This window comes from Rutilus rutilus (assembly GCF_951802725.1).
Source record: "Rutilus rutilus genome assembly, chromosome: 1".
NCBI classification, from domain to species: domain Eukaryota; kingdom Metazoa; phylum Chordata; class Actinopteri; order Cypriniformes; family Leuciscidae; genus Rutilus; species Rutilus rutilus.
In genome coordinates, this window is record NC_140209.1 from 66,731,467 (window position 1) to 66,743,966 (window position 12,500).

General features: G+C 41.6%; 1 protein-coding gene and 1 long non-coding RNA gene across 4 annotated transcripts in view; one reads left to right on the top strand and one right to left on the bottom strand.

The window, feature by feature from the left end:
* Window positions 1–12,500, top strand: part of LOC311298817 (protein NLRC3-like) — a gene marked incomplete at its 3' end in the record, with an annotated part of 87,515 nt that overhangs the window by 64,022 nt on the left and 10,993 nt on the right. The window lies entirely within an intron of this gene.
* Window positions 2,482–5,344, bottom strand: LOC311296595. 3 transcript variants are annotated; one of them, XR_014628629.1, is made up of 5 exons: window positions 5,308–5,344; window positions 4,253–4,325; window positions 4,008–4,156; window positions 3,771–3,873; window positions 2,482–3,240 (listed from the first exon to the last, which is right to left on the bottom strand). It is a non-coding gene; the product is annotated as an uncharacterized lncRNA (long non-coding RNA). The 3 variants fall into 3 exon arrangements; XR_014628630.1 differs by lacking the exon at window positions 5,308–5,344 and having other exon boundaries at window positions 4,253–5,307; XR_014628631.1 differs by lacking the exon at window positions 5,308–5,344 and having other exon boundaries at window positions 4,008–5,307.

The following is a 12,500-nucleotide window of genomic DNA, read 5'->3' on the forward strand; positions in this document are numbered from 1 at the left end:
CAGTCCTGCCCAGTATGAAGCCCAGCTCCACAGCACTCGTGTTCAGAACATGATAGATTCATTCCTATTTACTTCATTTAGCGAAGAGAAGAAAACTATCAATTTAGCAACTCATCAATTAAATTAAATATTTTCTACAGTGGTCAGAAAAGCCCTGAGAAAAAGAAAAAAATATAGATGTAAGAAAGAAATTGCTAAAGATGATTGGTTTGATAAGGAATGCCAAAAATTAAGAAAAGATTTACGATCATTATCAAACACAAAACACAGAGACCCTGCAAACCAACAAACACGAGACGAATATCAGCAAACCCTCAAAACATATAAGTCACTCCTAATACAGAAAAAAGCTGATCAGATGAAAGCAAAGCTTAATAAGATTGAGGAGGCAGTCGATCAGAATTATTTTTGGGAATTATGGAATAATTTAGATAAATCAAAAGAACCCAAACACATTCCCATCTATGACCCAAACATCTGGACAGAACATTTTGGAAAACTCTATTCACAAACCGAACCAACCCTCACCCAAAAACATCTGACCTCCCAACTCTACACCCTGGAACGCACTGTAAAAGACCAGCTCAACCAGTTAGACCAGCCCATATTACTACAGGAACTGACAGACAAGATCAAATCCCTAAAAAATAAAAAATCCTGTGGTGTGGATTTAATATCTAATGAGATGCTGAAACACAGCAGCCCCAAACTGAAAGAGGCAATTCTGAAATTATTCAATCTTTTATTAAAATCAGGACACTTTCCTGAGATCTGGAAAGAAAATTTGATTACACCAATTTATAAACAAGGTGAGAAGTACGACCCAAATAACTACAGGGGCATCACAGTGAGCAGCAACCTGGGCAAACTCTTCTGCTCCATCATCAACGACAGACTAGTCCAGTTCATTCAGGAACACAAGATCCTCAACAGCTGTCAGATTGGCTTTATGCCTAAACAGAGAACATCAAATCACATCTACACACTCCACACACTCATACAAAAACACGTCCAACAAACAAAACAAGGGAAAATATTCGGCTGCTTCATTGATTTTAAAAAAGCCTTCGATTCGGTTTGGCATAATGGACTTTTCCTAAAACTAATTCAAAGTGGAATAGGAGGAAGGACATATGATATTATAAAGGACATTTACAATGGGAACAAATGCGGCGTCAAAATTAATGACAAACGTACTGATTATTTCAGTCAAACGAAAGGAGTCCGTCAAGGCTGCAGCCTCAGCCCGACTCTATTTCATATCTATATTAATGAATTGGCATCAACACTTGAGAAGTCCTCTTGTCCTGGTCTGACCCTCGAGGACAGAGAAATCAAAAGCCTCCTGTACGCGGACGATCTCCTGCTGCTGTCTCCTCATGAAGAGGGTCTGCACCAAAGCCTCTCGCTTCTGGAGGAGTTCAGCAGCGACTGGGCCTTACCCATAAACATGGAGAAGTCCAAAATCATGATCTTCCAGAAGAAACCTCGCCTTACTGACAACAAATACACATTTACTCTTGGGGGAACCATTCTTAATCATGTCACCTGTTATTATTATTTGGGTCTGACAATCTCAGCTTCTGGAAAACTTGACACTGCAATGAAAGATCTGACTGATAAAGCACGAAGGGCTTATTACAGTATAAGAAAACCCCTGTTCAAATTTAACCCACCCATTAAACTGTGGCTGAAAATCTTTGACAGCATCATCAAACCCATCCTCCTATACGGCTGTGAAATCTGGGGCCCCAAATTTAAACTAAATTACGATTCCTGGGATAAAACCCCTGTGGAAACTTTCCACCTCGAGTTCTGCAAGAACATCCTGGGAACTCACAGAAACGCTCCGAGTCTGGGTTGCCGGGCAGAATTAGGCAGATTCCCTCTCCTATCTGAGATCCAGAAGAGAGCCGCAAAGTTCTGGTTCCATCTATCAGACGCACAGTCAGAGAGTTACCATCACTGCGCTCTCAGATACAGGGCAGGACACCCCGAGAGCGACCCCATGCAACATTTAGTGGAAAAACACCAACTTAATCCAACAATTCAGTTCAGACACACAAAAGTAAAAGAAATGGGGAACATAACGAAAGAAGAATACATACAAGACTGGCAGATAAAGGTCACACACACTGTAAAAAAATTTAAGCCAGTACAACAAAAAAAATCTTAGTACTAATTTCCTTCAGCTTTTTTTTGTTTACTCAACTTTTGTAAATAACAGTTAGACTGACTGAAATTAAGTTGTAAGTCTTACAATTTTTTTTTTATTGGGTTAACTTAAGATTGTTAGTTTTCTGGAGAGGTGCAACTATTTTTTAACAAACCTTTTTAAGTTGAGCCAATTCAAAAAGATTTGTCTCAATGTCTGAAGTTGAGTGAACAAAAAAATCCTAAAGGAAATTGGTACTAAGTAATAATATGTTAAGACTGGAAACTACAATAACTTTGCCCAAGTCAAAAACTGAAAACAGTGAGTCAATGTTAACAAAACATTTATTCAGAAGCATGTTGAAGGCAAATAAAAATGTCATTTCAATTAGCTGTCATCATGACAAGAATTTTCTTTTTTTATTCAAAGGAATATATTACCCCAAAATCATAATTATTTACTTTTTTCTGTCTCAAACTCATAGGACTTATTTTCTTCTGTGCAAGACACAAAGACATGCAGCTGTAATTTGTGTTTTGGGAGAAACAATAAACTAACAATTCTTTTTAAATCTTGATATCCGATTGTATTCAGAAGACATGGATTAAATCATATGTGTTACATTTATATAAAACATGGTTTACATTTATATCTTTATGTTCTAGAGAAGAAATGAAGCCATAAAAAGACTATGCACTAAATAAGAGTACAAACTGGAACAAATAAATGCTCAATCTTACAATTATCCATATGGATTGCGGCTACTTGAACAAAATTTTTTTGAAGGACCGGACTCTTGCTGAGCACTTTAAGTCAAGACCAATAAACAATTTTTAATTTAGTCAAAAGTGTATTTTATGTATTTTAATTGTTTAGGACAGTTCACATTGAGGGCATAAATCAAGCCAAAGATGAGAGTAACAGCTGTGGCAAAGTTCTTGCACATTATCTAGCCCAATCTGCTCTTATAGTACTACAGAGAGGCACCTTATAATTGGGTTGGAGTGGAACAGTTGCAACATCATCTTCAATGATAGTTAAGATCCTCATCTTCTCCCCTTGTGAATGTCTTCTGGCTCTGTGTCCTGCAGTAGAAAATAAATTGACATAACTTTTTTTTTTTTTTTGAATTACGTTACACCACAGAGTGACCCTAAACATGTGCTCATGTACCTTCACTTGAAAAGTAAAGGTGGTCATGTTTTTAAGCTTGTTCAAATTCAGCCATAGAACTAAAACTGATAAACAGAATACATCTCCCAATTTCCTGCACCTGTGCTGTTAGATGCCATATCAGTATTAAAGGGATAGTTTACCCAAAAATGAAAATTAGCCCATGATTTACTCACCCTCAAGTCTGCCACTATATCACTGCCCTTATAAAGCTTGGAAGAGCCAGGAATCGTTTTAATATTACTCCAAATGTATTTGTCTGAAAGAAGAATGCCATATACACCTAATGACTTCAGGGTGAGTAAATCATGGGCTAATTTTCATTTTTGGGTGAACTATTCCTTTAATATAGTTACACGTGGCACAACATCATGGGGATCTGGTGAACAGGTGAAATTATATCAAGTGTGAGTGTATATGCTGGTGACACACATCTTCTTACCAGGCAAGTCTTCAGGATGTTTCCTGACTTTTCCCTCATAAACAAAGGTAGAGCTCTGAGAGTTGTAGCCTTTCTTTGAGCAAGCACATTGCAGTTTCTGTGTCTGAAAGACAGAAAACAAATATGGAACAAGCTATGCATGTTATATCCAAAGAGAAGCATGGGAATTACCTTGAAAAGGAGATGGCAAAATTCAGCCTTTAACCAGAGAGATATGACCACATGCAAAATAATTACCTGATGATTAAGTTGGTCTAGGAGGATCTTCATCTCATCGGATACGCTCCACCACTTGTTTTGTACAATTAGATGTGTATTCATCTAACTAAGAGAAAAAGGTGCTCTTCTGATTAGTTTGTGTAAACCTGTAATACTCAGCACAGACCCTGAAAAAAAAAAAAAAAAACATTGTTAAAACAGTAAGAATTAAGTGTAGGCCTACACGTTAATTCAGTTCTACTAACTAAAAATGATAAACTCACCTGATCTTTCAAAAACAAAGGCCACTGTTTTAGCACATCAGAGGTTCTTGTTGCTGTACTGATGTTCTTTAGTCTAAAAGGGACAAATACAACATAACAAAGATTCATATAAAAAAAAAAAAAAAAAACAGTTACAGTAGGTTAATTTACATATAGTAAAAATACTACAGAAATGGAATAATCAAATGTGAAAAAAAATTAATTCATTTTTTCCTTAAAAATACAAAAGTTATTAAAGAGCAGTGAGCGATTTTGTCTTTCGTTGATTAACAGGAAGGACACTGACAGCGGCAGATAACATATTTTCACTTTAAACATTATTTAATATACAAAGCAAACATGCGTATTTTTAACATAACATTTGTTTTGCATACATATAGGCCTATATTTTTTCCCCTCTAAATTGTATTATATTGAATTATATTGCACTACTGTAGAATGCCTGAGCCTCAACCTAAGCATGTACAAATTGTCACTGACATTTGTATATAGGCCTATATAACAAATAAACTTGAAATTGAATTTAAATCGAATAGACTACTGTCACTTTAAGAGCTATTGCACAGATTTAATACTGAAACATCTGGATTTTACAACATTGTTTGTTCACTTAAGACATGGCCGACTGTATTTACATGAATACTACACACACAGTGGGTTTTTTTAAATAATTGTGTGTATTTCACTATTAATTAGCAATAAGCCGTGAAAGATAACTGAATTCGCACTCACATTCTGTCTGAGATAAACAGCTTTCTTCTGTCTCAATCAGCGCAAGCACCAGATTTGAGTCTTTTTTTAACGACTTACTGCGCTTAACATTTTAAACTTCGTGCACGTTCTTGTCTTTTCTCATTCAAGCATGTTTCCTTGCTTTAACGTTAGTCTAGGTGTCAATAGTTAAGTAAGTTAGCCATGTGCTACGCGGATAATCTCTAACAATAGACACTTATCGTCTCCACAGAAAATATCTTTTAACATAATACTATATTTTACCAACATATGTCTGCAATCAATGTAGCTTATTTTCATTCATAAAGCAAAATAAAACTTACCTCAGAGATGAATCCAGTCCCTTCGATAGCGTGGTTGTGCAAAAGGGCATGGTCATTTTATATTTATGTTGTTATTATAGTTTTACATTGTTCCATTCAAGAGTTGAGTTTGCCGAGTGGGCGGGGTTTGAATCGGAAGTCTCGCGAGTTCTGTGAGAATGACGCGAGATCTCACACACGCGGCAATAGAAAGAAAGAAGAGATGTGGGTGCGCGACGAGTTGTTATTGTGAGCAAACGAGACGAGTTAAGGTGCATCAGAAAGCCATAAAGTTATAGATCGATAATATAGCTGGTGAGCAGTTTGGTATTTCATATGTGATGGGCGGCTGATGTTGTGTGATCGCTCCTGAGGTTGTTGGATTTCTGTGGGGAATACTCGCACGTGCGTCATTGCAGACTGTAAGTGATTATCTTATATTTGTTTTGTCTAATAATCATTGTTTGATATTCTGTTTAATGCATCAATAAGATCTTTATTCAGTTATAAAAGAACAGCTGCTATATTATACATGTATCACAAGTTTGTGATGTCTCTCACGTTCAATCACGTGAAGTGATAATGACGCAGCATTTTTATTGTAAGAGTTGTAACAGAAACTAATTGAGTTTGTTTGTTTTATTATAGAACCACACACACACGTTCATCTACATTTGTCCAGCTGACCAAATCACACAAACCCATCACACAAACACACACTGAACATCACAGCACACGAAGCTACAGGCCCTTTTGAGCATCATCATATTAACCCTATCAGGACCAGACGGCATCGCATCTGAGGACCGACGTTTCTGCACCCTTCTTCCTTTAAGTGGACTTCCTCTGGAATACTTGGGACTTCTTGAAACTGAGTACACTTACTTATTTCCACCACTTCGTTGCCCTCTCTGAATATAATTGTATCTTTGAATATAACCACATTGTTTTTATTGTTTGTTTATTTTACGTAGGCCTACGCTTATTGTGACATTTACCTTTTTGTTGACATTGTGAGAAAATGTATCAATCAATACAGTGAGTGAATTTGATCTTTGTCTCTGGCTTCTTCAGTTTTCTCCTAGTTACTGGACATTAATTGTGTATTAATACTCTAAGGTGATTTAGAACCGTAATAGCAATCAGTGCATTCTACAGCCTTCAATACATTTTATGGTCCTTCGAGCCGGATCTATAACCACCTTAGCGATGATGTCCAGAACTAGTGAGGAAGCTATAGAGCCAGAGGTTGTACGTCCTCGTAGAGAAACAAGACGACCAACACATTTGCGTGACTATGAGGTTAGTTATCCTCAGAAACAGCTAGCATTTGCAGATGAGCAGTCTGATATGCTTAGTTTTATGCGTGAAATGAGGGAGGAAAACAGGCGAATGAGGCAGGACATGCAACGCATATCTGATATGATTGTTAACTCTCCTGTGTTAGCTTCCCAGGTTTCATTATCTGAGCAACGGCTTACGAATGAAGGAGCTGTAGTGTCATCTACACCAAAGTCTACTAGTATGCAGGAGTCATTTCAGGGTGATGGAAACTCTGGCCAGACAGAACATACTCCTTTGGTGCCACATAGAGATGAATCCCTCCTTACAGTTCGCAGTTGTGAGCGAGATCTCATTGAGGAGCTTACAGACAGTCTAAAGAGAACAGGCAGGCTTAGTGATAGTCCGTCTAATTCAGGTATGTCGACCCCTTCGTATAATGATCCACATAGTAGTAAGAATGACTTGCCACGGTATGATCATCATTATGATGCTAATGTTCCACGGCACCCACCTCGTTTGTTTGATACCCGTCAGCAATGTGCAGATGACCCACCAATGTTGCGGTCCAGTATGCGGTCTCATGATGTTTCTTATCAACCAGCTACGGACCCTTATCATTGCCGCTTAAGTAACAGAGAGCGTCTGTATAACGATGCCCCTATGGATCGTCTTGATCATTCTCCAATCGATTGGAGGCAAGAGTACAGTCGCGATAATGGCCGGTTACGTACAGATTACCAATCTCGCCATTCTCTTGGACAATCTGAGATTCATCGTCCGGTGCATCCACCCCCAATGCAATATCGAGGGCCAACTCCTACAATCCCTCATTTCGTTCGGGATGATCCTCGAGAATTTGCTCGTCTTAAGCTTGCGTTAAACAACGTTCTTCCAGAAGACGCTTCTGAGTCTTTTAAGTTTCAAATACTTATGGACCACCTTAAGCTGGAAGATGCTCTACTTGTCGCCGACTCGTATAGTCACAGTCGCACTCCATTCAGTGACACTATGAGAGCGCTCACTGATATGTATGGGCAGCCACATCAATTGGCACTGCAAAGGATCACTAATTTGATGGATGGGCCCAATATCAGGAGCGGGGATGTGAAGTCTTTCAAGGCATTTGCCCTTCGTGTCCGAGCACTGGTTGGAATGTTAAATCAGCTAGGTAGCACAGGTTGGACTGAACTGAAATGTGGCTCTCATGTTTCTCGTCTCTTAGCCAAGTTGCCGTACGACCTAAGAGCTAACTTCAAGAGATTCATTAACCCCATTCAGACACCTATTCCAACGCTGATTGATTTCGCAGACTGGCTGGAATATGAGGTTCGTGTGCAGGTAGAAGGAACACAGTATGGGTCCTATCCTGATCAAGTGAAACACAGCGTTCACAAAGACAAGCGAACTGGCTTTGTGCCCCGTAAGCTGACTACTGTTTTACATGGAAGAGAGCAGAAAGTAGGATTGGTAGAGCTCCCGAAGACTGAATACATGGACTCAGAAAGATCACAGGAGAAGCCGAAAAAGTATTGTCCGTTCTGTGACACAATTCAGCACTACATGAATCAGTGCTCCAACTTCAAACTCTTAACTAAGGAGCAGATTGAGAGTTGGATTAGAACGGGACGTAGATGTTGGCGTTGTGGACGAGGGCATTCTTCATCTAAATGCACGTTAAAGGCGAAGTGCAAGCGGTGTGAACGGAGGCATCTTGATGTTCTTCATGAAGTCAATGCCAACGCCGATGGGATGAGTAAAGGTAATAACCCGACAACGGAGAAAAGCACAGTAAGCCCTGCTTCTCAGACCCTGTACTTGGATCGGCCTACGAGTGGCAAGCAAGTGCTACTGAAGTTAAGCCGAGTAATCATTCGGAATGGTGATAAGTCATTAGAAACCTATGCTGTGCTAGACGACGGATCTGAGCGTACTATCTTGTTGAATGAAGCTGCTCGACGTCTAGACCTTCAAGGTGAAATTGAGGATTTGGCTCTGCGCACAGTGAGACAGGATGTCCATACCATTCATGGTAGATCTGTATCTTTCTCCATAGCACCTGTTTCACACCCTGACAAATCCTACCCGGTCAAGGGTGCTTTTACCGCAAAAGAGCTAGCCCTGGTTCAACATACTTACCCCATCTCTGACTTGCAAAGAAGATATCGTCATCTCCGTGACTTACCTTTGCATGACATCCACGAAGCACAGCCCTTGGTACTGATCGGCTCGGATTACCCTCATTTGATAACCCCCGTGGAGCCAGTGAGATTGGGTCCTCCTGGAGGTCCAGCGGCGGTTCATACGATGCTTGGCTGGACATTGCAAGGTCCCTCAAGTCTTATTAAGCCTCACTTGCAGCCTCAAGAATGTTTATTCATTTCTTGTGTTTCTCCTGAAGCTGAGCTATTCCGTCAAGTTGAAAAACTTTGGCAGCTGGATACCCTTCCTTATCAATCTGAGAAAGTAGCCAGTCGATCACGACAAGATGCAGAAGCTATCCGCCTCCTAGAAGAGAAAACCATCAGGATCGATGTAAATGGTGTCAAAAGGTACGCCACTCCTCTACTCTGGAAAGAGTCGCCTCCACCTCTGAATGCACCCAAAGAGGCAGTCATGGCCCTGTTACGCAGCACAGAGCGGAAACTAGCTAGAGAGCCTAGTATGGCTGCGTCTTACGAATCAGAGATTCAGAAACTGTTGCAAGCGGGTTATGTCACCCCATTGACATCTGCCGAATGTGATCCGAGTTCCAAGGTGTGGTACATACCACATCATATGGTTCATCACAATGCGAAGAACCGTATTGTCTTCAATTGTTCTTTTGAGTATCAGGGTCAGTCTCTCAATGACCATCTTTTCCCCGGTCCGACTTTAAGTGCCAGCTTGTTGGGCGTTCTCCTCCGCTTTCGAGAACATTCTGTGGCCATCTGCAGTGACGTGAAGGGTATGTTCCATCAGATCCGTCTCCTTGATGAAGATAAACCCTTCCTCCGCTTTTTGTGGCGTCATGGGAAAACATCTGAACCGGCCATCGTGTATCAGTGGCAAGTTCTGCCATTTGGCACTGCATGTAGCCCTTGTTGTGCTACCTACGCACTTCAGTCCCATGCAAAGATGGATCTCGAAGCTACTGATGAAGTACGTCAAACGGTGGAGCGTAGCTTCTATGTTGACAATTGTCTCAAGAGTGTCTCTACTGAAGATCAAGCTCTACAGCTGGTAAACCGATTGCAGTGTCATCTTATGGACGGTGGATTCGAATTGAGGCAATGGGCCAGTAACATCCCCAAGGTTATTCACCACCTTCCTGCTGAGTTGAAGTCGAAGAGTGGTGAGATTCAGCTCAGTCAAGAAATGGCCAACCCGCAGGAGAATGCCCTTGGATTGATATGGCAATGTAGACCAGACACATTGGTATACAAACCTTACCAGAGGGAGGATGGTGAAATTACGATGCGGAGCATCTATCGCACTTTAGCCAAGCTGTACGATCCCCTTGGATATCTCATTCCGTATACCACAAGAGCCAAGATTGTCGTGCAGTTGTTGTGGGAGAAGAAACGAGAATGGGATGATCCTAATCTACCATCCGGCCTACTAGACGTTTGGCATCAGTGGGAGAGCGAGCTTCCACAATTGTCTCAGATCCACCTGCCAAGATGCTACAGTTCCAGTCTTCAGTATCCTGTCAAGAGCCGCAGTGTTCATGTGTTTTGTGATGCGTCTGAAAAGGCGTACGGCTCTGTAGCCTACTTGTGTTCTGAAGATGATCAGGGCAATACGCAGGTTGCCTTCATGGCGGCAAGGTCACGAGTCGCTCCGAGGAAACAGATCTCCATTGCTCGTTTAGAGCTTTGCGCTGCATTGACAGGAGCGCAGCTAGGAGACGTCCTGAAGAAAGAGTTAACTCTAGATATCTCCAGATTCGTCTATTGGTCTGACTCGACTACAGTTCTTGCTTGGCTGCAGTCTGATTCGTGCAGATACCGAGTGTTCGTAGGAGTCCGAGTCACAGAAATTCAAGAGTTGTCTGACCCTGGAGCTTGGCGTTATGTCGATTCTGCAGCCAATCCTGCGGATGATATTACGCGAGGGTTGTCATTGGCTCAGCTAGCTGAAGAAACACGATGGAAACAAGGACCAGCTTTCTTGATGCAGTCTAGCAGCTGTTGGCCTAAGGCACCAGAAAGAAAGGCCCCCGAAGAAGTTCAGGAACTTAAGAAATCTGTGTTTTGCAGTTCGTTGACTGAACATAAGTTGCAAGTTGAACCTGATCCCAGTCAATTTAATAGCTATACTGAGTTACTAGAGGCTACAGCGCGAGTTCTTCATGGGGCGGCTGGCAACACAGATTCACTGAGTGCAGATGCATTTCAGAAGGCAGAATTGTCTATCCTTAGACAATGTCAGATTCAAGACTTTCCTGACGAATTTGCTTTACTTAAGGGAGGGAAAGAGATTTCTGTGCATAGCCGACTTCTTAAGCTTGCTCCTGAGTATGACAAAGAGCTAGACTTGATTAGAGTAGGAGGAAGACTTCGTAGGTGTCATGGATTGAGTGATGCAGTTCTACACCCTATCGTTCTGTCACAGAATCATCCCGTGGTGAAGCTTCTAATCAAGCATTACGACGAACAATTACACCACCCGGGAGCCGGCAGGGTGTATGCCGAAATGCGGCGCCAGTTTTGGATTTTGCGGGGAAGAGAGGCGATTCGAAGACACCAGCACCACTGTCTTGAGTGTAACAAGTGGAGAGGCAAGCCAATGATTCCTAGAATGTCAGACTTACCCCCATCAAGTCTGCGATTGTGTAAACCTCCTTTTTACTCCACCGGAGTAGATTGTTTTGGACCACTGATGGTGAAGGTGGGCCGTCGCACTGAGAAAAGGTGGGGTATCGTATACAAGTGCCTCACTACTCGAGCCGTACATCTTGACCTATTGGATCACATGGATGGGGATTCATTCCTGCTGTCACTCAGGCGTTTCATTGCCCGAAGAGGGAAACCCTATGAGCTTCTCTCGGATCAGGGAACAAATTTCCGAGGTGGATGTAAAGAGCTGGAGGACACCTTCTCTCAGATTCAGCCCAGTATCAGAGACCAGTTGGCCAAAGAACAAATCAGATTCCGGTTCAATCCACCAAGTGCACCTCATTTCAGCGGCTCGTGGGAGAGAGAAGTGAGGTCTGTAAAAACAGCCTTGAGAACCACCTTAGGCGCACAGACAGTTACCGAGGAGGTATTAAGAACCATTCTGATCGAGGTTGAGAGCATCCTTAATTCTAGACCCTTGGGTTATGTCTCTAGCGACATCGCAGATCCAGACCCAGTGACGCCAAATTCCTTGCTGATGGGGCGGCCTGACTCCTCCTTGCCTCAAGTTATCTATTCAGACCCAGAATTACTCAGTAGGAAAAGATGGAGACATAGTCAGGTTCTGAGTGATCATTTTTGGAAGCATTTTATTCATGACTTTTTACCCACATTACAGTCAAGACAGAAATGGCACAGAGAGAAAGAGAATATTGCAGTTGGTACTGTAGTACTCATTGTTGACGAGCAGATTCCAAGAGCGCTCTGGAGAGTTGGTACTGTCTCTTCTGTCATTCCTAGTTCAGATGGGAGAGTCAGAACAGCTGTGGTCAAAGTGAAAGATCAAACGTACACAAGACCAGTAGCTAAGTTGATTGAATTGCCAATATTACCCCCAGACTCAGAGAGTTCCTCATAGACCCTACTAATGGCAAATTTGCATACCAAATTTGGGGGCGGCTGTGCAAAAGGGCATGGTCATTTTATATTTATGTTGTTATTATAGTTTTACATTGTTCCATTCAAGAGTTGAGTTTGCCGAGTGGGCGGGGTTTGAATCGGAAGTCTCGCGAGTTCTGTGAGAATGACGCGAGATCTCACACACGCGGCAAT